At 35.0% G+C, this 25,983-nt stretch overlaps 1 pseudogene; it reads right to left on the minus strand.

Moving 5' to 3' along the window:
- Window positions 1-450: 450 nt before the first annotated feature.
- On the minus strand, window positions 451-12,525 carry LOC144456571 (beta-1,4-galactosyltransferase 2 pseudogene; annotated as a pseudogene).
- Between the last annotated feature and the right edge of the window lie 13,458 nt (window positions 12,526-25,983).

Raw genomic sequence — 25,983 nt, forward strand, 5'->3', positions numbered from 1 at the left:
TTTAAAGGACAGAATCATATCTCTCACTTAGGATATTCCTATAATCCATGAATCAAATTATGTTCAGTCTTATAAGTAAACATCCTTTAAATACCCAAGAGTTAGGAGTCAGAAAAATGGATGAGTCAAAAACAAAGACAAAACCCATTAATACCTTCCCACAGGGTAACAAGAAGCTAGAGAATCCCAGGAAACTGAAATTGTTGGGACAAGATACAGATAGCAACCCACAAGATGGTGCTGAGTGAGCTTGGACTCCTCTGGTCTTAATAATCTTAGAAAACTCCAGATCCCACCTTGGTAGGACCTGAGGCGCCGGAGGGAAGGCAGGGACAGCGGAAACAGGCAGTTCTTATGTAGTCAGGCAGTCACCATCACCCCTCCCTCCCCAGTCCGGTCCTCCAGGCCAATGTCCACAGCAATGTTGGTGAAGGGTGGCTGCTTGGATACCTAGAGCACATCGCTATGCACCAAGACAAGGTCATCCCACATCAGAGGCATTTTCGTGTTGATGAACCTCCACAAGTTAGGCTGGTTGTGCTCTTCCAGATCTTGCTTCATCATTAGATATCGGCCAGCGCAGATGTCTGGGCGTGAGACCTGCGTCCCTGAGAGGGAAATGGGTCTCTTCACCTTCAGCGCTAGTACTCACTGGGGAAACCATTGATATTCCGGAACTGGACCTTGCTCAGACCTGACCTTTCCCTCCTCCCTCTCCAAGCAACAGACATAAGGCAGTCGGAAATGAAACTTGTCAACTTAGGGATGGCCAAGTGGAGAGGCTGCTCCCCGCAAATGGTAGACAATCTGGTCGTCCGTGGGCACCAGGCCCAAGACGCTTAACAGGGAGCAGTCCTAAACAGGGTCTTCTTTCAGCGCTTGTAAGAGTGTCGGCACTGAGGAACTTGTTCCCCCCATGCTGGCTGACGTCAAAGATGCTGTAGCATAGCCCCTGCAGCCGCAGGATAGGGTGCATGCAGTGCAGCCAATAGCTAAGGGGGTGCTTTCGCGTACTGCAGAAAATGAAGATGACCACGGTTTGCCGCAGGATGCAGTCAGAGGGGATGCGGCACTCTCCCTCCTCCCCTGCAAGTCTGGGTTCTCCTGCTGGACCCGATGTATTGGCATGGGTGAACTAAAGTCAATTAGCAGCTAGCCCACTAACCCTGGCTGCATGTCAGCACAAGGTGTCAGGGGCAGGAGAGTCAGTGTGGACGTGTCCAGAGCCTCCATGCTAGGGGCTGGACAGTCTGAGCGGGAGCAGTTGGTGCCGCTTCCGGTGGTGGCAGCCAGGGATGGCAAGGGTGCAGTTGGAGTCCAGCAGCCTTGGGCACTGAAACAACCGAAGAAGTGAAGGTGGTGGGGGTAGACGTCGAAGTAGGGGATGACTGCCGTGAGGAAGTGCAGCAGACAGAGGAGCAGCACAGCTTTGCAGATCTTCAGGACTGCCTCCTCAGCAGCCCTCTCATCTTCTGACTGCTCTGCTCCATGTGCACATTGGTCCAGCTTGCCCCGCCGAGCTCGCTCAGGGCCCCGCGGGGCTAGTCTCTGGCTTGGGCCGCTGCCCCTCTGGTCCCTAAGGCAGCTCCCGATTCCACCGCCGGCGTTGGCAGAGAAGCCGTCAGTAGGCTTTCTATGAATGTCTGCCTCCCTCTTATTTTAGGAAAAATCATTTAACCTCCGTAAATTTTTGTTTTCTCATCTGCAAAATATGCATAATTAGATGAGATGATATCCTGTGTTCCATGGTTTGGAATTTTATCTTTTTATTTTATTTTATTTGGCTAGGCAATGGGGTTAAGTGACTTGCCCAGGGTCACACAGCTAGTAAGTGTTATGTGTCTGAGGACAGATTTGAACTCTTGTACTCCTGAATTCAGGGCCAGTGTTGTATCCACTGTGCCACCCAGCTGCCCCCTTGATCTTTTTATTAATATGATAACTTTCCACAAAAACAAAACAAAACAAGCAAAAAAAAAACCCCTGAATAATTGATTATTTATCGTCCTCTAGAAGACTTCTAGGAAAGGTAGTTTTGGAAGGAGCCTATTCCACTTGGGATTAAGAAACTGTTTTCTTAAATTAATCTGAACTATTCAGCTCAGCAGTTTCCAGCCATTGAAAGAAATAGTGTAGTAAAGTTGAGAGTGTAAGACTCAGTCAGGATGAGGAAAGATTGGACTTTCAAAGCTGGCTCTGACATTTAAGTGTGGGACCCTGGTCAAGTCATGTGATCAAGTATGTTATCTATCGTTAATGTGGATTTAGAAAGAACCTCGGAGGACATCTAGTCCAGGGCTTCTTAAACTTTTTCCACTCTGGACCCCTTTTCAGTGAGAAATTTTTATAAGACCCTGGGATATAGGTATATAAAAGAGGTATACAATTCAAACATTTGCTGATAATAAATCATAAAGAAGATTATTTTAAAAACAATTCTTTGGTATACATATAATCTCACCTTTTATTAAAGATGAAAGCAAATTTGCATACTAATGAGATGGATGTACTTGTTTATTTTTACATAAAGAATTAAATATTGGCAGAATATTTGATACTACAGGATGTAGAGCATCCTCAATGTTTTTCAGAGTTGATCGATATTTTGATTTATAATCATCAATGCTGAGATCACTGCTTAGCATAAATACATAGTACAAAATGGCAGCAGTATGTTTAGGGCCATTTCAGAAATTTTTGGAAATTCTGCCCTAATCCTAAGCCAAAATTCACTGAACAATTGTTTTAGGAAACACAAGTTTTAAACCTCTGTCACTTGATAACCAGGCAAATTCTTCTTGAACTTTTAATGGCAAATGACTAACTTTTTTTTTTAAATTTCAATTGACTATGGTTTATGAATCCAACTTAGATTTTTAGAATCAAAATTTTAAGGGAAGTATTTCTGAAACTGTCTCCAGGAGCTTCAGATGATCAGTTACAACTCTTACAATTAAAACTTTGGGAAGATTATTTTCAGTTATAAAATCATCTAGAGCTGTAAATATTTTTAAAGAACTATTTTCTACCCTATTCTTCCATATGTTAACTTTTTAAGTAAAACTTTCAATTTTACTTTTTAACATAAATGTTACATTTCTTCCTTTAAGTGGCATGTTTCAATCACTGAGTTTTTTGAAAATATCTGACAAATAACACAGTTTTGAAAATCGTATTTCATTATGAAAAAAAATAAAATGGGATTTCTGCTCAGTCAAAAATGCAACATCTTCATCTTTCAGTTTCAGTAATGTGTTCAAACTTTGCCCTCTTAACAGCCACCTGACCTTTGCAAGCAGTAATAACCTTTTGTAATCAGAGTCCATGTCTTTCCAAAGGTTTGAAAACAAATGACTGCTGAGGGCTCTGATTTTAATGAAGTCAATGATTTTGATAGTATGACATAGCAGAACATCTAACTCTGGTGATATATTTTATGGCTACCAGTGCCTCCTGATGGATCCAGCAGTGAGTAAAAATGTTCATTGCTACTAGCTTTAACTTTTGCTACAAATCCAACCTTTTTGCTCATCATTTTTCTAGCACTATCTGTACAAACTCCAACACAATTTCCCATTGTAAATCTTCATTTGTGAAAAATTCATCAACTTTAAGATATATATGTTTCCCTCTTGTCGGCCCTTCCAAAGTATGACAGAACAATAATTCCTCATGTATGCTTCCTTCATAAACATATCTTATATAAAGTAACAAATGTGCCATGAAATAGCAGTTGTTTCATCTAATTGAATTGCAAACTTTGGGCTGTCCTTAACCTTGGTAATAAGCTCCTGGAATTGGTCTTTACTAATTTCAGAAGTTCTTTTGGAAACAGTATCATTTGATAAAGGAATTTTATGAATTTCATCCCCATACACTTTCCCATGAACTATTTCTGACATTTTAATAGCAGCAGGTAGCATGAGATCTTCTATCATGTAGGGCTTTTTAGTTTTTGCAATTAAATGAGAAGTTTTGTAAGATGGAAGTAAATACTTTTCACTGACAGTAACAAATTTCTTAAAATATTGTCTTTCTTTATTTTAAAAGTCATTCAAATTTATCCTTTGGTTTATTGCAGTACACTGCATGCTTGGTGTTAAGATGTCATTTTAGTTTGGCTGATTTCATGCTCTCCACAGCCAAAACTTCATTACAAATTAGTCAAAAAGGTTTTCCTACACCATTATCATCATCATTAGAAGTAAATGCATATTATAAAACTGATTCAACATATTTTCCTTTTTTTGTCAATTTAGGTGTACTACCATGTGGTAGCAAAGACGCTACTTCACTGTCATCAGTGTTTTTACCTCTTCTGTCTAAATTTAGCCACTTATCCATAACAGAAAAATATTTTTTGTTGTAAGTATAAATAAATATTGCTAATAATTTCCCAAATAAACACTAGCTTTAGTTTATGAAATTGCATTTGTTTGTGCTTAATTTTAAAAAAAATTAATGTTCACACTTACATACACATACAGTAGTAATGATAGAGAAATATTATTAAAAGGCTTTTCTCTTCCCTAATTAAACACTTATGTTTCTGTAAAAGAAAGAGATGATAGCAATTTTTAAAATCAAACATTCTAGCACAATACAATCCAAAGTTATACTAATTTGATACTCACATGTTGAGGCATGATGGCAAGAAAATATTACAAGTCTTTATTTTCCATGCAGAATATTTTGTATGTACAGTAAAAACACTGAAATTCATAACATACAATAATCTTAAATCTTAGCCAAGGTGTTTCTAGCAGTGTTTGCTGGCAATGTGTGGCATGACACTGTGTGCAGTGCAAAGTGTGCATGTTACATGTTCAGAACCAAGGCTGCAGTGAAGTCATGCAATGTAACATAGGCAAAGCTCTTAGAAACACCTTGGATTCATTACTCTTAATTTTGAATTAGTTTTTGGTTGTTGCACTTTCAGAAACCTTTTACTGTCATCAAATTTTTTCATGATTCCACATTCAGTTATGTCACCTGATATGGGGTCACAATCCACAGTTTAAGAAACACTGATCTAGTTTCACCATTCACTTCACAACTAAGGAAACTAGAGTTCAAAAGGTTTAAGGGACTTGCCCATAGTCATGCAGAAGCAATCTGTAGACCTGAGAGTCAGACCCATGTCCTTCTGAGCCTAAATCTATATTCTTTCCATATGGCCTCACCTCATTTTTCTCTAGTTTCCTCACCTGTAAAATGGTAATAATACTTTTACTACATGCTGCACACAGATCTGTCTCTCTGTAAACTTAGAGAACTAAAAATGTTAGATTTTAATAGCATTTCTCCCTTTCAGCCCAAGAAAAATAAATCCAATTCCTTTTCCATAAGGCAGTAGTACTACAGTTACTTCATCATACGTCTTGTGCAACAAACACCAATTTCAATCAGCTAAATGTCCTAACATTTTAAAAATGTTATTTGTTTTCCAAATTGCTCAACATTAATAAACTTTAGATTCCAGAAGGATTTGTCACCCACCACCCAACTGCTTAGTAAAACATATCTTTGGATCTGTGGGTCTTTGTGTATGTGTGTGAACATGGACCTACATTCAGAGGGAGAGTTTATCTGGCTTATTTTGGAAGAGATATTTAAATTTAATTTCTCTAGTGAATCACTACAATGTTTTAACCACAGGAATCTTTGAATGTCTGAAATTTTTAGAAATAAGGATTTTGTGATATATTTGGTGGCTTATGAATTTAAATATAGCTGACATTTAATTAACTGCAATCTGCAGCTACAGGTCAGGGGTTGCTTTGAGGAATGGAGGGAGGAGAATGCTTGCATTATTTAATTTTTTTAAAAATTATGTCTTCCCTTGAAGGTAGACTTTACTCTTATATCAAATTTCCCCTAGGAAAGTCAGTCTGGGGGTGTATCTCATCAGGATAACATACGACATGGTGTGGTTTATAATAGACATAAAATTAATATACAGTACAAATCACTATCCTCTAGAGATTCTGAGGCTACAGTTCAAATACAGTTAATAAAGTATTGAGGGATTATTCAAACCAACTCTGGAGAGTTCTAAGTTTTACACAGCAAGAAACTGATATGATACTATTTTCAGATATATTTTTGATCTTATGTAGTTCAAGATTAGAAACAATATACTTCCGCAAGTGTTGAAAAATGGTACTCTCTCAATAACACTGAAAAAATTATCTTGCGAAGTTTTGGTTTTAAAAGTGTCATTATTTTATTTATAACAGAAATATTCAAAAATATTTTTTAATGTTGAACATAATTGAGGATTTAATTATTTTAACATCTAAACTACCACCAGCCTCTGTGGTATAATTCAAGGACAGAAAGCATACTTTTTACCTCATACCTAAAAATTTCTTTCAGGTGACGTACTGAAATTCAGTTTGGTCTATTTAGTATTACAATTGGTAGAAACATAATCAAGGACAGAGTTTCTACTTAATAATAGATACAATGCATCATCTTCAATTCGCTTTCTTTTAAATGTTTGACCCTTCCAAAAGTTGGAAGTGGATTTTTGTTAAGCTTTGAACAGAGTTTAAGAAGGAGAGTCGATCTTTATTGATTCATCCTGATCTCCTGGGCCATCCTCTTACTTACCTAACAGTTTCTGTTAAATTGGTAAAGGTTGGATTTAAACATTTTGTGAACCAGCTTTCTTTTTGAGGAATATTTAGAAAGGAAGCAAGCAAGAAAGAAACAAACACTCCATCTCATGCACAGGTGAAAAATAATTTCCTCCAATTATGGTTTAAATTTTTTACACTAATTGGATGCAATTAAAACTGTGTATGTCTCAGTCTCAGGCTGCAGTCCAGAGAAATATAGCCACACTAATTTTAGATCTGAGTAGCTCCTTCAGAGTGAGCTTTACATGGTAGAAAACAATGGCAACAGCAATAGTAACAACAAAAGTCTAGTGAAAACCTATTTATTTTGTTGTCATTTTTTAAAAAAGTGTTCTAGAATAGAGATGTGTCCCCACCACCCTCTATGAGTCAAGGGAAATTTTAGTATAAAATCTTTCATTTAATATCTTGTTTGTTCCTGAAGTGTGCAACTGATTCAAAATGCTTTAAGAAAACCAAAATCTTCCCAGTACAATGTATTAAATTGAAAATGCAGTGGAAAACCCGTCAGGATCCCTATGACAAGACCACTCCTCTCTTTTCACTCCTCTCTTTTTACTATTAGAAGATACCCTGTTTTCCAGAACTAAGGCCCAGCAAGTAAACTGTGCCTTGAGTTTGGCATAACAACAATGCTTTGTACTCACCCTCTGGATGAACTCCACTGTAGCAAAATCCTAGAATTGTTTCACACTAGCTCCAGGTAGTCCCTGAGCTAGGACAAGTACCTGCAGGAACCATGTTCCAGTGATGAAGCCCTTCTATGAATCAAACTTGCTTCATTGTTGCTATTACCCCTTCATTGCCACAGCTACAACTCACCACATATTTCTTTGTCTAGCCACCATTACATGTATCAAGGCTCAGCCACTCTGAAGTGGGCCTTCTCCCAGAGAAGACCCCAGCACGCATGTCTGGTTTCCTTCTTCCAATGGAATGCTTTTTGCTTATAACCACTGTTAGCTCTTTTGCTTCGTTTTGTTTTTTTTTCACAATTAAGTAAGGATATCATCTCTGTGAGCTCTTTGGAATTTTTCAGTTAACAGAGGTTGCATAACTTCTGCGACTCTTTGATCATATATTTTCAGGGTTTGACAAATTGCATAGAGGATATTGGGTCAACAGATCTCATTTCCAAAGTAGCTAAAAGATACTACCTTGAAGTCCTCTATATGATCAGTCACTCTTTTTTAGGGGGAGGGTGTGAGTAGGGGTAGTAGTAGTAGGAAAGTGAAGAATCATTGAATCCATTTCATTTAATCTGGGAATCTTTGGTTTGCAATTCAGTAACAGAATGGTTGTGGAAGCCTGAAAGCTGTCCTATATCTCTACACTGAACATGAGTAGAGTTCCTTGTCTGCCAATAGTTATACCACTGAAATTTGTGTTTTAAAGACTTAGTACTCCATCATACATGTAGTTCAGTTATGGGGATGCCTGAAAATTCTAAGTTGTTCCTGGGTATTTTTTTCAATTCTTCAGTTTGTAATTCCTAAAACTGACTCTCAAGAGCCAATTTACCTATAGAGAATAACATAGTGTGAGACATCTGGGGGAAGCCCTGGGACTTCTGGACCTCTCCATATTTTTTGACTCAATATGACACTGTGAGTAAATATCCCTGAGAGTGCTGAGTACAGTTTCTTACACATGATCATTTAAATGTGATGTTGGTATTAATCCTGGGCTTTCCTCAGTGTATTTGGAGAACCTGAAAGCACTAAAACTATTCGTGCTTCAGGATATGAAGCAGGGAACCCTGTCATCCAGAAACCAAAGGTAGCAAAAATGTTCAATACTGAAATACCTTCATGGATCAGTCTTTCCTTTCATAGGACCATAGTTTTAGAACTGGGAGAGAATACAAAAAATAACCATTCCAGTCTTCCAATACAGGCCCTTATCACCTCACCTGGATTATTGCAATAACCTGCTGGTGGATCAGTGGATCTGCCTGTCTCAAACTCTTCCCACTCTAATCTATCCTCCATTCAGCCACTAATTCATGCCCACCCCCAACCCTGCCCTAATAAACTCCATAGGCTTCCCATTTCCTTGAGGAACAAATACAAAATGCTCTGTTTGGCATTCAAAGGCTTTCATAACTTAGTCCCATCCTACCTTTCCAGTCATCTTCTCTCCTACACATACAGTTTGATGTGGTGAGACTGGCCTCCTGGCTGTAAACAAAACACTCCATTTCTAGGCTCTGGGTATTTTTTCTGGTTGTCTCCCATGCCTGGAATACTCTCCCTTATCCATTATGACTAATAATCTACCTGGCTTCCTTTCTCAACTAAAATTCCACCTTCTACAGGGAACCTTCCCTAACATCTCTTAATTCCAGTGATTTATCTCTGTTAAATATTTCCTATTTGTTCTGTATATAGCTTATTTTGTTTATATTTGTTTACATACTGTCTCCCCCATTGGGTGATTAGTTCCTTCTGTGCAGCAACTGTCTTTTATCTCTTTTTGTATCCCCAGAATTTAGTAGAGTGCTTGGCATATAGTATAAGTAAATTGAGGCACAGAAATGCTAAATGACTCATCCAAGGTCACACATCTAATACATTTCTGAGGTGAGACTTAAATCTATGTCTTCTTGACTCCAAGTCCAGTGCCCTATTATACCTCCTCCCAATATAAATTATCTTATTTTTAAGGATCGTACAACTTGCATTTTAAATCAACAAAATACAAAATTATCATTATTGAAATAGCTTCAAGATATTTTGAGATATTTAATTATCTTGTTAATATTTGCACAAAAGAAATTATTAAATAAAATATACATTCTAAATGTTTTCTATCTCAGTAAAATATCTCAGACTGAAATAGTTCATGGCAGAGTTCAAAAAATATTATTAGAAATTCATATATCATGTATTCTTGAGTTTCAGAGTCATTATGGAAAGACAACGGAGTGGTTACCTACCTTGTACTTTCTACAAATACTGAAAAAATCTGGTTGTGAACTTTTTCTTTCTGATTGGAAAGAGGGAAAAAAATTTTTTTTAAATCCTTAAATTACAATTGATGGTAAGTCAAAGAGCTAGGATATCATTAAGTAAATCTGGATTCTAAATCAGTACATCAGCTAGGCTACATCTGGCCCATGTTCTATGTATAGCATACTTCAATTATTCTAAAAGTACTTTATGTGGGCTGGGAAAAGGGAATTCCTTAGCAACACAGGTGATCAGTTTCTTTCTCAAAGCACTAAACTTGTTTAATTTCATATCATTTTCATTAGAGCTTTATATGTAAGAATGCTGTTAATGAACATAAAAATTGCCCTGGCTTAAATAATCTAATTGTAGGGCTGTAGTCATTGTAATATTTTACTTTATATAAGGCATGGTAAGAGAATTAAAGAGAGAGAGAGAAAGAGGTAGAGAGAGAGAGGAAAGGAGAAGGAGGTAGAGGGAGGGAGAAAGAGAGAGACAGATACAGATACAGAGAGAGATAGGGAGAAAGAGATACAGAGAGAAGTAAAGGAAGAAAGGAGGGAGGAAGGAAAGGGAAAAAAGAATAAAAGTACTTGTCTTTTCTAGTCATGAAATATAGTTACTTCACAATGTTCTGTCAAATAGGTTTGCAAAAGACTGCCCTTGCCTCTAAATTTGAGTGACAAAGTTAACTTGTTTCTTTTAATGATAATAATGAATTAATTTTAGAAAAGACTGAACATTAAAAATATGGACTTACATAAATATTAGGATTATTCACAGTAACACTTGAAAATTTACTCAACTTTTTTGAATGTTCCAAAGTATAATGTATATCCTGAATAAATATAGAATATTTTAAAATTTAAATAATTGATCCATTTATGGTTAAGCACTACTTTAATATTATTAACTTTAGGGATATGAATAGCATAAAGAACTTGATGCATATTAACTCCTTTTATTCTCAGATCATAGGGGTAATGCATAAATTATTATTGAACCAATTTTATAGATGAGGAAACTGAGGCTCAGATATTAAGTCTTTTCTAAGGTCACATGCCTACTTACTTCCAGGTAGGACTCAATCACAGAATATGAGTTTGAATTGGAAATGACTTTAGAAGCCATCTAATCAAGCCCAAACATGAATATGAAGCATATGGACACGTTAAGGTTATGGGCAAGTTAAGTGGTATAGTGGGTAGAGCACTGGAACTTGAGTCAGTAAGACTTGAATTCAAATCAGCTTTCAAGCACTTCCTAGCTGTGTGACTCTGGGAAAGTCACTTAACATCTGTTTGCCTGAGTTTCCTCATCTTTAAAATGGGGATAATAATAGCACCTATCTCCCAGAGCTATTGTGAGAGTTGAATGAGACTAATTTTAAAGCACTTAACACAGTGCCTCACATATTTAGCATTTTATAAATGTTAGCCACTATTATTTGAAGCCCCTCTACATCATACCTCACAAGAAGTTGCTCAAATGTTTTTGAAGACCTCTTGACATTGAATTAGAACTCATTGCCTCCTGAGATAGTTTGTCATACTTTGACACAAATCTAATTATTAGGAAGCTTTTCCTTACATCAGATCTTTTCCTTGCATCTATCTCTTTATACCTTCTACCCATTACTGCTAATTCCATTTTTTGGAGCTCAGCAGAATAAAGTTAATCCATGTTCCATGTGAGAGTCTTTCAAATATTTGATATTTCCCCCTATCTCTTCTCCTAGCCAAAAAGTCCATGTTCCTTCAACCCCTCCTCATATAACATGTATTCAACCAAGACTTTGGTAACTAGGGTTGCCTTCCTTAGTGATAACCTCCAACTTGTCAAAGTCTTTCCCTAAATTTGGTTCTCAGAACTGACCATAATATTCCTGTTCTATTTGAATAAGAAAATATCCATTTATTAATCTGAGAAATTTCACCTCTTTTCACATAGCCTAAAATTGCATTAGCTTTCTTGTCTACAATTATCATGCTACAGAATCATATTGAGCTTACAAGTATGATAAAACTCCATCATGTGACTGTTGTTTAGCCATACTTCCTCATCATTTATTTAACATGGTTTAAAAAAACCTCAAAGACTTTACTTTTATTCTTCATAATTTTGTCTCATTAAATTTGATCCAATATTCTAGACTGTCAAGATCTTCTTGAACTTTTAATCTGCCATTCAGTGATAACTATTCCTCTCAACTCTATGTCATTTGCACTTTTTTATAAGTATGCCATCTACTCCTTTATCTAAGTCAGGGATAAAAATCTTTTTAAATCACATGGGGACTAGCTTGTTGAATGCTTCCTTTAAGATGATCTTCTAAGCTAGCATCAAACTATTAACCAATTCTGACTCCACACCATCATACCACTCTTTATTCCATACTGCTCTATCTTTTCCAAAAAATAGCATGAAAGAATCTGTCAAATACATTACTAAAATATCTCTGAACTATACCTATAGTAAACTCAAGTCTTCTGACAAATCCAGCACTCTTTCCACTGAACACACTTTTCTCATTTATAGATGTTGGCTCATCTGTAAAGCTGAATTACTTGTTTTGGTAGATTGGTGGGTCTATGATGGAAATTACAGCTGTTGTCTTCCTGTTCAATTGTCTATGTTTTTCTATGCGTCTCTCATTTCCCACCTTGTTAGTACATATATCCTTATTATCTTTGCAGCCATTTATGCTCGACAGGTCATTGTTGGCTATATGCTGCATCCTACTTAATGATTGCTATGTTTCTTTCCATTTCCCACTGGTATATTTTTCATTTTAGCACTTTTGAGATTATAATATTAATGATGAACAATCTTACAGGACCGTTAAGGATATATTTTGTTGAAGATGTAACTTTAAGTCCAAGTCCAGGAATCTTTGAATGTGTTGCAGTTTTCCAACAGAAATCCGGCATCGTCTTTTTCAACTCTATGTTGGGAACCCCCCCCCTTAGGTTTTTGTTGTTGTTTTTTATTTTTGTTTTTCAGTGCCCATCTTATATCGCTCTGACTTTTTTTAGTCCAACCACCTGAAGAAAACTAAAAAGTATTGTCAATAATTACGAAATCATGCACAAGAAATTGAAGATCATAGGAGCACAGGCTCTGTTTTATTATATATTGATTATTGAAGTCAAGAGATGGAAAAGACATAGTTTGAGAAATGCACAATTAGATAAAAATGCAGTGTCTGAGTTTGGGATATGGGTTCTGTACCAAGGCATAAAAATGGAACAGTGACAGATTCCTGGATAAAGATGTGCATACCTAACAAAGGCTAGGTAAGAATTTATTTGATCAAATGAGATAAGATTTCCAAAGAGCTTAGCATAGGACTTGGAATAATGGGCACTATATATGCTTATTCCTTCCTTCCCTTCCTCCCATTTGCCATGTGTCTTGCAAATCTAGTTACAAGAACTTGACACTGAAAAGAATGGATAAGGGAGAAGACTAGAAAAAAACAGATTTCTCATAAATTAAATACCATTTAAAAGTAGCTAAAAAGAATGAGGAATAAGAAAATAGGAATCAAGATACTCAGAAGTTCACAGGAGGAAAAAAACCTCTAAAAATGGGGGAAAATAGTTAAAGCCCATAGCCTCAAATATCCATATGCAAATTTTCAAAGTTTAGGCAACAAATAAGAGGAAATAGATGTCCTAATATGAGGAAGCTAATTTATTATCTCAGGTATCATTGAGACTGTGTGGGATAAAAATCATGATAAGACAATTCCTTTGGATGTGAGTGAGGTGGCATTATATTATCTATTAAGACAGTACGTTCATATGAGGAGATTGAGGAATCAGAAGGCAAATAATGATGGACAGCATTTAAGTGAAGGTCAAAGAAGGTAGAAACAGGAGTGATTTTATTATTGGAATATACCACAAACAATCTGAACAGAAATAGATGAACAGTTTGGGAAACATCACAGTCTTGGCACGAAAATGCAATATATTAGTGATGGGGAACTTCAATTATTTAGCCATCTGCTGGAACTTAATCTCTCTCCCTCTCTCTGCTTTCATCTCTCAACTGAACTCAGGTTGCACATCACCAATTGTTTATTGGACATTTCCAGTGAAATATCCCACAGGCATCTCAGACTTATAGGTCTAGAACATAATTAATTGTATCCTTCCCTAAATCTACACCTCCCCTTAAGTTTCCTATTTCAGCTAAGAACACCATTATTCCAATCACCGAAATTTACAACCCAAGAGTCACAACGAACTATTCACTTTGACTTACCCCACCCCCAACCCCACGTCCAATATATTACCAAGTTTTGTTGATTTTTACTTCCATTACATCTGTTACATTCTCTCAACTCATAGATACTACCCTACTTTAGGCTTTAAGATCTCTCACTTCTCATATTGCAATTGCCTCTTAACTAGCCTCTCTTCTACACATATTTAATAAATTTGTATTCTCTTTTTTTTTTTTGGCTAGGCAATGGGGGTTAAGTGACTTGCCCAGGGTCACACAGCTAGTAAGTGTTATGTGTCTGAGGCCGGATTTGAACTCAGGTCCTCCTGAATCCAGGGCAGGTGCTCTATCCACTGCGCCATCTAGCTGCCCTAATAAATTTATATTCTTAAAGTATATGTCAGACCATATAATTTCAATGACCAAAAATACTCAGTGGCTCCCAATGATCTCTATGGAAAAACACAATGTGATTAATTTAGTGTTTAAAGTACTTCACTTTTTGGCTCCAGCCTATCTTTCAAGGTGGATTTCACATTATGACCTTCTCTGTGTTCTGCATTGCAGTCAACTGGCATACATGTTGTACCTTGTAAATGACGTCATATCTCCCACATCTGTACATTTGTACAGGTTGTCTACATGCTTGAAATGTTCAACATCCTCCACCTTGCCTCCTTTAAAACCCCTAGCTCCCCTTAAGGCTTAGCTCAAGTGACACAAGAATTTTCCTAATTTCCCTAGGTGTTACTGCTCCATACCCCAAAATTAGTTTGTACATATTTAGTATTAATTTACCTATGACCATATGTTTTTGTTTGTTTGTTTGTTTTTGCTTTTTTACTCAGAGTGGAACTGAAACTCAAGTTAAATATCGTAAGAACCTACTTGGATGCATATCTCTGCTCTCATAAAGTTTATCCTCTAATGTTTAAAAAAATTTTCATGACTCTTCTGTCCAGTATAATAATGCTTACGTGTAGCCTATTTTTATTAAATTATCTCAGGAAGATAATGTATCATTCTATCTTTAAATACTTCCAAAATGCTACTTCACAGGCTAACTCAGAGGTATATTTTTTCCTGTTTCCAAGGTTTTCACGTGTGCTATAGTTTAAGCTCTTTACTTTTATTTTTAATTTAAAAGCAGTTTATTACCTTTCTGTTTTACATCCTCCAAATAAATGAAGACCGTCATTAAGTTTTCTCCAGCCTTTTTCTATAGAGGCTGACTCAGTAAAGCTACAAGGATGACTTTTTGATATTTTTTTTCCCTTTGTATTCTGAGCACTGGACATAGTTCTTGGTACCTAGGAGGCCTTTAATAAATGCATGATAAATGAATGTTGAACCTATTGTACCTAAATGCTATATGTTATATGTTAAATTAGTACATCACTATACAAAGAAATCTTATTTATTCCTTAGGAAAACAGCTTACTTTTATGTTGACTATCAAAGTCAGAATCTTCTCTTTTAATTATGGGGAGTATAAAAATGGAACATATTTCTCTACATGTAGGATCTTTCTTTTCAAAAACTAAGACAAAGATTCTATTTTTTCTCCACATTACAACACATATAAACAAAAACTGAGAAGGGTTTTTTTTTTGCACATTATTTTTTCTTTACACAAGATCATTGAAATGTCAAAAACAAAACAAAAACACCCTTTGCTTATCAAGAGTTATTGCCAGGAGAAATTATTAGAGATATACAACTCACCTTATTAATAAAAACACATTTTAATTCAATAAATATTAAGCATCTACTATGGCTAGGACTGTGCTAAGTGCTGGTGATACAAGTAAGAAAAAGACATTTCCTGCCTTCAAGGAGCTTAACACAAAAGGAATCTGAAAAGCAGAAATAGAGGAGTAAAAGAGAGGGCATCACTGACCCAATGGGCCTGTTGTTCCCTGCAGCAAAAGCCAAATGGAGTTAATCAAGAAGCTTTTGTGCCCTCTATAAATGAAGAATTTGAGAGGATTTTAGTACTCCGCCCTCCAGCCCTTCAATCATATGTCGTCTTCAATTTTTCTTAAAGAATCCCTACAATTACATTCTGTAATATCTGGTTACTAGGATTACTAGTTTTTTGACCATGCTGAGCTAAAATGTTTGAGCAATCATTGCCCACAATTAGTTTTATTTTAAAAAGTTTTTGTTTATTCATAAATGAAGTGATATCTTAAAGATAGAGTCTCTATAGAAACATACTATAAAATGCTATGTGTTTCTTTTGTTTTAAAAAGATAAATTGTTTATATATGTATACATACATATACATATGTGTATATCTATATACATATATATGTGTATGTTATGTGTGTGTGTATATACATTATATACATATGTTTGTATATGTGTACATATATACTGACCCAGTTGCTCTTCATATCTAATGAAGAGTAACCAAAAGGAATGAACTTATTCTGTAGCTCATGGACAACTAAGGATATAAGGAATAATGTACTATTGAAGTTGTCTTTGGAGTATAATTTTGGGACATGTTTAAAAATAGGATGACATGATCTGTCTGAAATTGTTGAAGGAATGAAGAAAGTGAAGATAATCTCCAGATCTAAGTTCTATGATATTAGACAAAGGTTTTATAATAATAAAAAAGAAACTAGGAAAGTATATTTTCTGTTCAGTAGATACATGCATTCAAATAGGATATTATGTGGTTTCCACTACTCTTTAGAAAATGTGGGGAAATCTTTTCTTTTTTTAATTTTTTTTTGGGGGAAATCCTTTCAAGAGATTAATAAAACCTGAATATTGCTTTGGCTCTCAGTTTTCTTATCCATAAAATGAGGATGATAATAATACCTGTAATACATATTCCACAAGGTTCTTCCAAGGATCAAATGAGGTAATACATACAAAATACTTTGCAAGATGTAAACTGCTATAGAAAGAGCAGATATTCTAATTTATCCATTCAGAAAGACCTGATAGGTACAAGAGTTATTATTAAGGTCTCTAAATTGTATTACAAGCTTCCTGTATTTAGTAGGTATAAGAACCTATTAAAAAAGAAAGAAAAAAAATAATAAAGGAAGAAAATAGGGGCAGGTGGATATACAGTAGATAGAGCACCCGCGTGGAGTCAGGAGGACCTGAATTCAAATCAAATCTCAGCCACTTGACACTTATTGGCTGTGTGACGCTGGGAAAGACATTTAACCCTGACTGCCTTTCAAAAACAAATAAAAAAAAAGGAAAGTAAAACAGTTAATAACCATTATTATGAGTGAAAATTTTAAAAAATAAACATTGTAGATGTGATAATACAAAGACTACAATACTTAGGATTAGGAAAAAAGATAATTCTAAGTTTTGAATTTAGTTTTTCACTGAAGACTATTGCAAAATCATTGTCAGAAGATGTTCAAGCAATCATGTAAAATTAGGCCATCTTTATCAGATTGTACAATATTCACACATACCAAAAAAAAATGAGAGACAGGTACTTCAAGTATGAATGGAAGTGTTTTCTTCATTTAGGGAACAATGAAATCTGATAAATATATTTATACACTGAGAAGCAAAATTGTTATAAGATTATAGAAATCACAAATGCATATGGAATACTGCAACATGGTCATGTTCCATGGCACTTGTCACAAAAAGGAAAGAAATATATCCAAGAAGAAAACACAAACATGCTCCAGTGGCCTGGGAACTCATTTGAATTAAATCTTATTTAAAATCTATGAATTATCATTGAGGCTGGATTTAGAAAAATGTAATGTTTGTCAGAGGTACACTTAATATTCAATGTGATGTATGACTTTTTAATGAAGAACTGAGGAATATGTGTATTAGCATCAGGCTGCTTGACAGCAATTGTTTATCAGTTATTGGTGCTTACCTCCCTTCCTTCCACCATAATTTTCTGTTCCATTGTTGGCTTGAATGATCTTTGAAAGGCTTGACTTCCTCACACCCAAGGCATTTATAAACAGACACGAAAGGGTTCATTAAGAGGTAGAACTTTTGCATCTTTCCTTGGAGTAATGTCCATTAAAAAAAAAGAAAAATTAAAAAGACAGTAAAAGACAGTAATAAAGCATCTATGTATACAAATTTGACAGCTTAACTGACAGAAATCTAAGATGGAGAAATGAGACTATTCTGATTTCATTAGGTGAATGTCAAATATATCCATTGCTTTGACAAAATTAAAAGCAGTAAGTAATGCCATGAGCATTTAAGTGTCTGCTATGGGCCAGGCATTGTGCTAAGTGCTGGGAATACAAAATGAAACAAAATCAAAAAGATATCAAAATTACTGTTTGTCCTAAGTACTATGCACACCACAGAAGCTAATACATGATATGGTAATAGAAATATACAGAACAGTGAGGTTCTGCTTTGTAAGGTTTGATAGATAATATATTAATGAATGATTAGGTAAAAAAAAATCCTTTAGGTAGGGTGTGGCATTGAGTGGGAGCTAAAGAATATTTAGAAATTATACAGATAAAAACGTGGAAGGAGTATATTCCAGATTTGGGGAAAAAAAGTATGAAGAAAGGAAATCAAAAGGCATGAGAGGAAAAGTCTGAACATAGAATTATCCAATTTAATTGGAGTACATAGAGGGGAATAATATGCCATGACAAATTTGGGTGGCGCCAAAATTATATAAGGTCTTCAGTGAAAAAGTAGTGATATTTAAGTTACCTCTAGTGCTAAAATTTTATGTTGAGCCTCACAAACTGGAATGGAGTCAACATTTTGAGCACTTGGCTACCTTAACAGAAAACATGAAGATGGGAACAAGATTGAAAAGCAATTTTCCTCTGAAAAATGAATTTTATCAATTTAGAAAAAAGAAAAGTAAGACAGGATCTGTTTTTGTATTACTAAATATCAAATTTTCTTCATTTAAAATTCCTAAAATCTCAAACCCAAACAACTTTAAACAAAACTTTATAATGATAACATAGTCTCTTACTGTTGAAAATGAAAACTTTTCAGCCAAAAATTATTTTTAAGATAAATGACATTAGTATTTTCCATTTTCTGAAAAAGTCAAGGAGGCAGTTTAGAGTACAGATCTTAGACAGAACCAAATTTTACCACTGGCATTTATGTTGCAAATAACCCCAGTTGACATTCACTTTTCCAAAATTACTGAGTAGTATTTTCACATGAATAAATTATTCTTCAGAAAATTTTTAATGCACTATTCACAACAATAAATAGACATGTTATTTTCAAATGCTATATGCATCAAAAATGTTTTCTATTTCTATATGCCAAAGGGAAAAACTCAATCATGAAATATTTATTTCTGTTTGATTAGTGTTGCTTTTTTAAGCCAAAAAAGGGGTAGAAATCTTGAAGGTCATAGAATCTTGAGCTGTAAGGGACATTAGAAATTATACAGTTCAACCTTTTCATTTTACATAGAGATATGACCTTCCCTCACCCTGGATATTAAGAAATCTGACCCAGTTCTAAGTACATAGTGTGTCCAACTGAATGCTTTCTAACTCACAGTTTAGGAGACTCCATTAATTCACACAACCAGAGTAGAAATACATAAGAATCAGATACAGTGTATGCACATGTAGAAAACACATGGTAATAGGTATCATGCATGGAGAAATATGCACCTAATGAATGAAAGTGTTTAAGGTACATTTATAGAGGGAGAATCCATGCCTCTGATGCTATAAAACCAATAATATTTTCTGGAAATATATGTGCATACTATCTCTCCCAAAGAATTGAAGTTCATTGAGAGCAGTGATGGTTTCATTTTGTTACTGTTTTCTGGCATCTAGCATCCATCCACTAGGAACAACTGAATGAAAGAATGAATGAATGAAAATTGTTAAGCACTTACTATTTGCAAAACACTATACTAAGCAATATGAAATTAATGACTTTCCCTGCCTTCAAGTAGCTTATATGCTAATGAAAAAGACAATGCAAATGAGGAAGAGGGTGCCAGAGGGGGCATTTTTGTTTGGAAAGATCCAGGGAGGTTAAATAGGCCATAGGCAATTAGATATAGCCATTCCTTCCATGATGAATAATATAGTATATATGATAATGGTCCCAGAACTAGAGAGGTTTGTACCACTTCTCCCAACAAGATATTATATTCTGATATCTATATTATTGTTCTATGTATAAATGACTTGCCCAGAATCATACAGCTTTTAAGTGCCTGAAATGGACTTTCCTTGTCTTCCTGATGTAAAGTTCAGTACTCCATCCACTATGCCTGTTTCTCCAAAAAAGAAAAAGTACAATAGGCTCTATGGAAGATTAGTGGCAAGACACATATAGATGTAATACATGGGCTAGGACTCAAACCTGGCCCACAAGAATTCTGTCACTGAATACCCTTTCCAGAATTATTTGTTAATCACTTCTGTACAATGCAAAGTTCTGAGAAATAAAAATACAGAGAAAGAGATAGATATATAGACAAGAGCGACACAGACACAGTCAGAGAAAGAGAGAGAGAGAGAGAGAGAGAGAGAGAGAGAGAGAGAGAGAGAGAGAGAGAGAGGTGGGAGGAGGGAGGAGAGGAAGAAAACGAGAGCTTTTCTGGACTCGGTTTAAATTCTTCTGGCCTCCATGCAACTTTTCCTGATGCCCCCAGCTAAAAGAGATGTCTTCTTGCTCACGCTTATTCAGAATGCTCAGCTTTTTTTGTCCTGTCATGTCTCCTTTTAATCATTTATATTTCATTTATGCAGTTTATATGTACCTCCTTGTATACTGTAAGTTACTTGAAGACAGAGACTGTATTTTTGGTATCTTTATATTCCTACTGCATATCATAGCTCACTATACAAATTGAGATATTAATAAATGCATTTTGAAGAATTTATCTTTTTTTTTTTAGGCAATTGGGGTTAAGTGACTTGCCCAGAGTCACACAGCTAGTAGGTGTTAAGTGTTTGGTCTGAGGCCAGATTTGAACTCAGGTCCTCTTGACTTCAGGGCCAATGCTCTCTCCACTGTGCCACCTAGCTGTCCCCAGAATTTATCATTTTTGTTCAAAAAAAATAGATCCATAATCTCTTCACTACTACTCTCCCTGTAGGACTATTTAATTTTTACAATTAAAAAATCCTTCCCCAACATCCTTTTAGTGACAAATTATTATCTGTTAACATAGAATAGATTTTGGAATTGGAGGAAAAGAGAATTTACCGATTTCCAATAAATTTAAGATTTGGTGCTGATATTTTAGAATGATGTTCTCTGCTGCTAATTAGTTGTTCTTTCAACCATTAACCCTTTGCTTAAAGACATTTGCTTAGCATACTATTTTTTCCTAGCTTTGTTTCACAGCCTCTTGTTTTTCAGTTTGTTACCTCCTCAAATCATCTGTGGTTTATTTTCCTTTATCCTTTAAAATTACATTCATTGCAATTACACTTTTTAAATCAGTAAATTGGCTTTTAATTTAAGTTAATGTTTTTTTTTTCTATGGCTTCATAATTATCATTCCCTCAATCCTCCCTGACTCTTCACTGAGTTATCTAAATCTTCTATAATGGATAAAATGCCACAATTTGGTACAAGCTTGCTTGAGGTGTTCTCTGCAAGGTTGTAAAATATCTTATGTTAAATGGCCATTGATTTCATGGCACATTATGTAATCTGCATGAATTTCTTGTGGTTATGTTGGGATGGAGAGAAAGAGGGCAAGATTTTGGAAGGGATGAGAGAACAGCTTTGAACTGACGTCTCTGCAGACAATTTCCAGGAGTCAGTCACATAAGTATTTGCTGGATTTGTTGAACACATAATGGCTAGGGATCTTTCTGATCTATTCTGTAATTGAGATATGGCTCATCATCATTTGTGATGGTAAAACTGCAGAAACTTGGAACCAGAGGTTGGAAGTTTCCGTGATAAAGATCTTGTCAAAATGTAGTCCAGCCATCTACAAACTTACGATCACAATACTCTCAAGATTTGAAAGTAATATAACTCAAATAATTTAAGTTTTGTATCATGTCAAATACATTATTTTGCTCTGTCATTTGAATTGTGTCCAACTCTTTGTGACTCTACCAGGATTTTCTTGGCAAAGATATTAGAGTGGGTTTGCCATTTCATTCTTCATCTCATTTCACAGATGAGAACCTGAGGCAAACAGGGTTGTGACTTGTTCAGGGTCACATGCTAGTAAGTGTCTGAGACCAGATTTGTTCTCAGGAAGATGAGTCTTCCTGACTCCAGGCCTGTCACTCTATTCAAAACCAATGGTTTCAATTGTAAATGTTGTAGAATATGAAATTGTACATAGAGATGTGCCTCTTTTTTTTGCCACTTTCAAGTGAAAGATATACTGAGACTGTTAGTGTTAGCCTACTGTCTTACTGATTTACAAGTTGACACTTGTAATAGCAAGAAAAATAAATATGTAATACATATGTGTATAACTACTGTCTCATTTGTCTACCTTCCCACATCAATAAACTTTTCATGATCATAATAAGCATATAAATCAAGGGTATTCTTAAAAAAGATATGAGAAGGAAATATTTATGTTTTCTAAAATGACATTTTATAGAAGACCACATCTCTATAGTGAGAAAATTGACTGAAAGGTCCCAGGAATCAAAGATTTTAGTGTGTAATTGTTTTTTGACTATTTTTCCTTTGTTTTAGTAGAGCAAAATGTAACACAAAAGGCTTTCCTTCAATAAGGTGTCATTCATGCATGTGTTAAAATAATACATTGATATTTGACACATTTAACAACACAGATGACTGCTTGATTTTACACTAATAATTAACATTAAGGAAGACAGAACACAGAGAAATGCATACTCAACAAAGAGATTTCACTTCCTTATGGAGGATATCAAGTACAGAGTCTAAATCAGTAGACATTCTTCACAGAGAAGAGGTTCTTTGCTCCCATTTCTGAATGAAATTATTCTGTTTTCACTAAATCCCAGATAACCTTGTAAAACCATCTAAATGAAATCTACAATGACAAAAAAACTGAGCTAATTATCCACAATAGGAAAAAAGTGTGAAGGATGACTTTTGTCTAGATCAATAGTCTACAAACATTTTTAACCCTACAAACTATCTGTAACAACAGCAACAAGAAAAACAAGCAAAACCCCCAATAAATATTGCTTTATTTATAAATTATATACTAATCATAAAAATTATAAAATAAATACATTTTAAAGAATGAGATAAAGGTGAAATAACTAATATTAAATTTTACTTTATTAATTAAAATTCAAAATGTATTCCCTTACTATTTTAGTGTCCATAATAACATAAATTAAGTTGAATTATTTCATAATCTCTGTGTAAATCCTAGGGAATTAAAATATCTGTAATCTTTTAAAATAGTTAATTATTTAGTTAATATCATCAATGAAGTTTGTCAAGTATGCCATTTTTTTAAACAATACTGTTTAATTTAATAATATGCAATGTAACATTCAAACAATAGGTTATAACAGTGGATAATACAGCTTTCTAGAGTTTTATTTCTACATGTACAGATTTTAGTTTTAAATAAAGAGGAGGAGGAGAATATGTGTGTTGGTATGTGTTTGTTTGTATATGTAATGTTTCTTAGAAAAAATTAACATATTAAGAAATGTGGTTTTGCTCAGGCAATTAAGGAATGCAATTTTTCATATTCTTCTGATTTGTCTAGCGAAAGAAAGACAAAAAGAAGTGGGTCTTCACCTTTCCAATAGTAAAGTACAGATCGCATACGGCAATTTTATATTTCTTTGCTATAATCTTGTTGAATAAAGCATGTAGGAGCCATACTACACAAGTTTGTAGGAAATTACCATTTAATCCTAGTTTGTTTATGTGTGGGTTCATGTGCATTTTTTTTTTAATGTTGGTTTTTCTATCAGGAATGTGATTCTTCTCTCTCTCTCTCTCTCTCTCTCTCTCTCTCTCTCTCTCTCTCTCTCCAGACTGATTTTTATTTTTACTTGTCCTTGGTCCTCTTTCTTGCTTTGAGTGTTATTTCCTTGCTATCTCTCTGTGTGCCTTTATCTGCTTCAGTGTGTCTCTGTCTATGTGGTATGTGGGGGGTGGGAGGGTTGGGGAGGGGTGACTGTCTCTGTGTCTATTCCTATCTGGACACGCTGTATAGATCTTTCCTGACCTAGAATGACAGTGCGTTCTGTCAAAATTTAAAATATGATTTCAAGGTTTGGGCATATGGGTTAATTCACACTTGGCAAAGTAGATCTTATTGTTCCTTAAGATTTTGAAGGAAATATCTTAAAGATTTCAAATCAGGAATTAGGTATAAATGAGCCAGCGAAAAAAAAATGCGTTTTCCCAGGGTAGCCTCAGGAACCCAGATTTTAAAAAATTGAGAAACTTCTGAATAAAATTCCAGCATTCCTTCTTATTTACTGAACTAACTTTCCTCTGGATTCTTTTAATCTCATTTCCAGGTTAATATTTACATAATTGGGGCCTCACGGATTACTTAACTTTTCTAAGCCATAACAATGCAATTGTCTCAGACACTCAGTGATTTCCGGTGAGATGGTCACGTCCAGAGAAAGTGAATCATAAATTTAGAACTTAAGGAATCATCCAAGTCCAAACCTTTCATTCTACAGATGAGAAAACTGAGGCCCCTGGATATCAAATGACTTTTAGTGCCCATTAAAGGTGGTACCCAGGCTTCTGACCTCAAAGCTAGTGCTTTTTTTCTACTTTTCCCCAGTGCATGTTACAGAAAACATAAAAAGCCTAGCTAACATTTTAATGAGAAACAGACCAAACTAATGTGAAATTATCTTGTGATTTTCGTGGATAAAATACCCAAGAGTAAACTGTCCCTTGGCAGGCCTGCTGACAAGAAGGTTATTAGTAGTGCCCACCCAGTGAGATTTATTTCAAGCTAGCTACCTGATACTAAATTGTCTATGACTGATCAGTGCACTACTGCCGAGCCAGCAGGAATGGGATTTGAGAGGGTAGGCTAAGGGCCAGTGGAGCCCCATGAGTCAGCAAGAAAAGAGGGCAAGAATTGAATGAGAAAGAATGTCCATATCTTTAGTGCAAACTCCTGTCCAAAGAATCCCCAAATGGATTTGGCTGCCTGGGTGAATCAACTCACATATTTTAAAAGGGCCAGCACTAGATATTGATCCCAACCTCAAAGAAAGTTTCCTTAGTCCCAAGGGATTTAAAGCATTACACAGAGAGTCAGGCTTCACACTGGTGCTACTCATAAATATAGCCAGTTAAGCCTCTCTCATCTCTGCCATTTCTATACAGTAAAAGGCAAAAGATCCCTAGCTGATATAATGCATTTTTTTTAGTAGTACAGACAGAACCTGTACTTACCAAAAACAACACAAATAGCAGGAGGTGAAGCTCTACTCAAGGTAATGCATGCCATAGTTCTCTTAAACTAGTTTCTTTGTTTAAGGCTTAAATAAATGTTAAGGAGTGAAATTGGTTAGATGAAAATGTCTGCCTCTTTCCTATAAGATTGTAAGTTTTTTGAGGGCAGGAAAGTATATTTTAGCTTTATCATAATTCTACAAGCTTTTCTTCCCTCTTTTCTTAGCCTTAAATGTTGTCATAAAATCATTAGACAGTACAGATAACTTTTTATTTTTGTAGGAGAACTTAAATTCCAAACATTCAAAACTGGAATCCTTTCAAAAGGTTTTTAAAAGTTTTAAAAAATGCAATTTGGCATTCTTATATAACAGAATAATTTGTAATGTAGAATGGAAATTAGTTTTTCTTGCCAACTAGACTTTCTTGAAATGCTTAGCCCTCTTACCAAGGAAAGATTTCAAGTTACAAACTAAAAAAATGGGAATTTCCAGACCAATATGGAAAATATTTTTAAAAGTGAGACATTGAAAAATAATGCCTAAACTATAAATTGTAAATATAAATAGCAAGCTCTCCATATTCATAAATGATAAATCATGCAGAAATGAATAGACACATTCTATTTATATATCTATATCTAAATTCTTAACAAATAAAATTATTTATTGGTATTAATGAAAACATATTGATATAATAATCATTTCATTGTTTTGATTCATCATAAGATCCACAACCTGTTTTCCACTCAAAGTGCATTTTAATGACCTGGCAAACCAACTCAAGGCTCTTTTGGTTTTTTTTTT

Source organism: Phascolarctos cinereus, unplaced genomic scaffold, assembly GCF_003287225.1.
Source record: "Phascolarctos cinereus isolate Bilbo 61053 unplaced genomic scaffold, phaCin_HiC Scaffold_4;HRSCAF=312, whole genome shotgun sequence".
NCBI lineage: Eukaryota > Metazoa > Chordata > Mammalia > Diprotodontia > Phascolarctidae > Phascolarctos > Phascolarctos cinereus.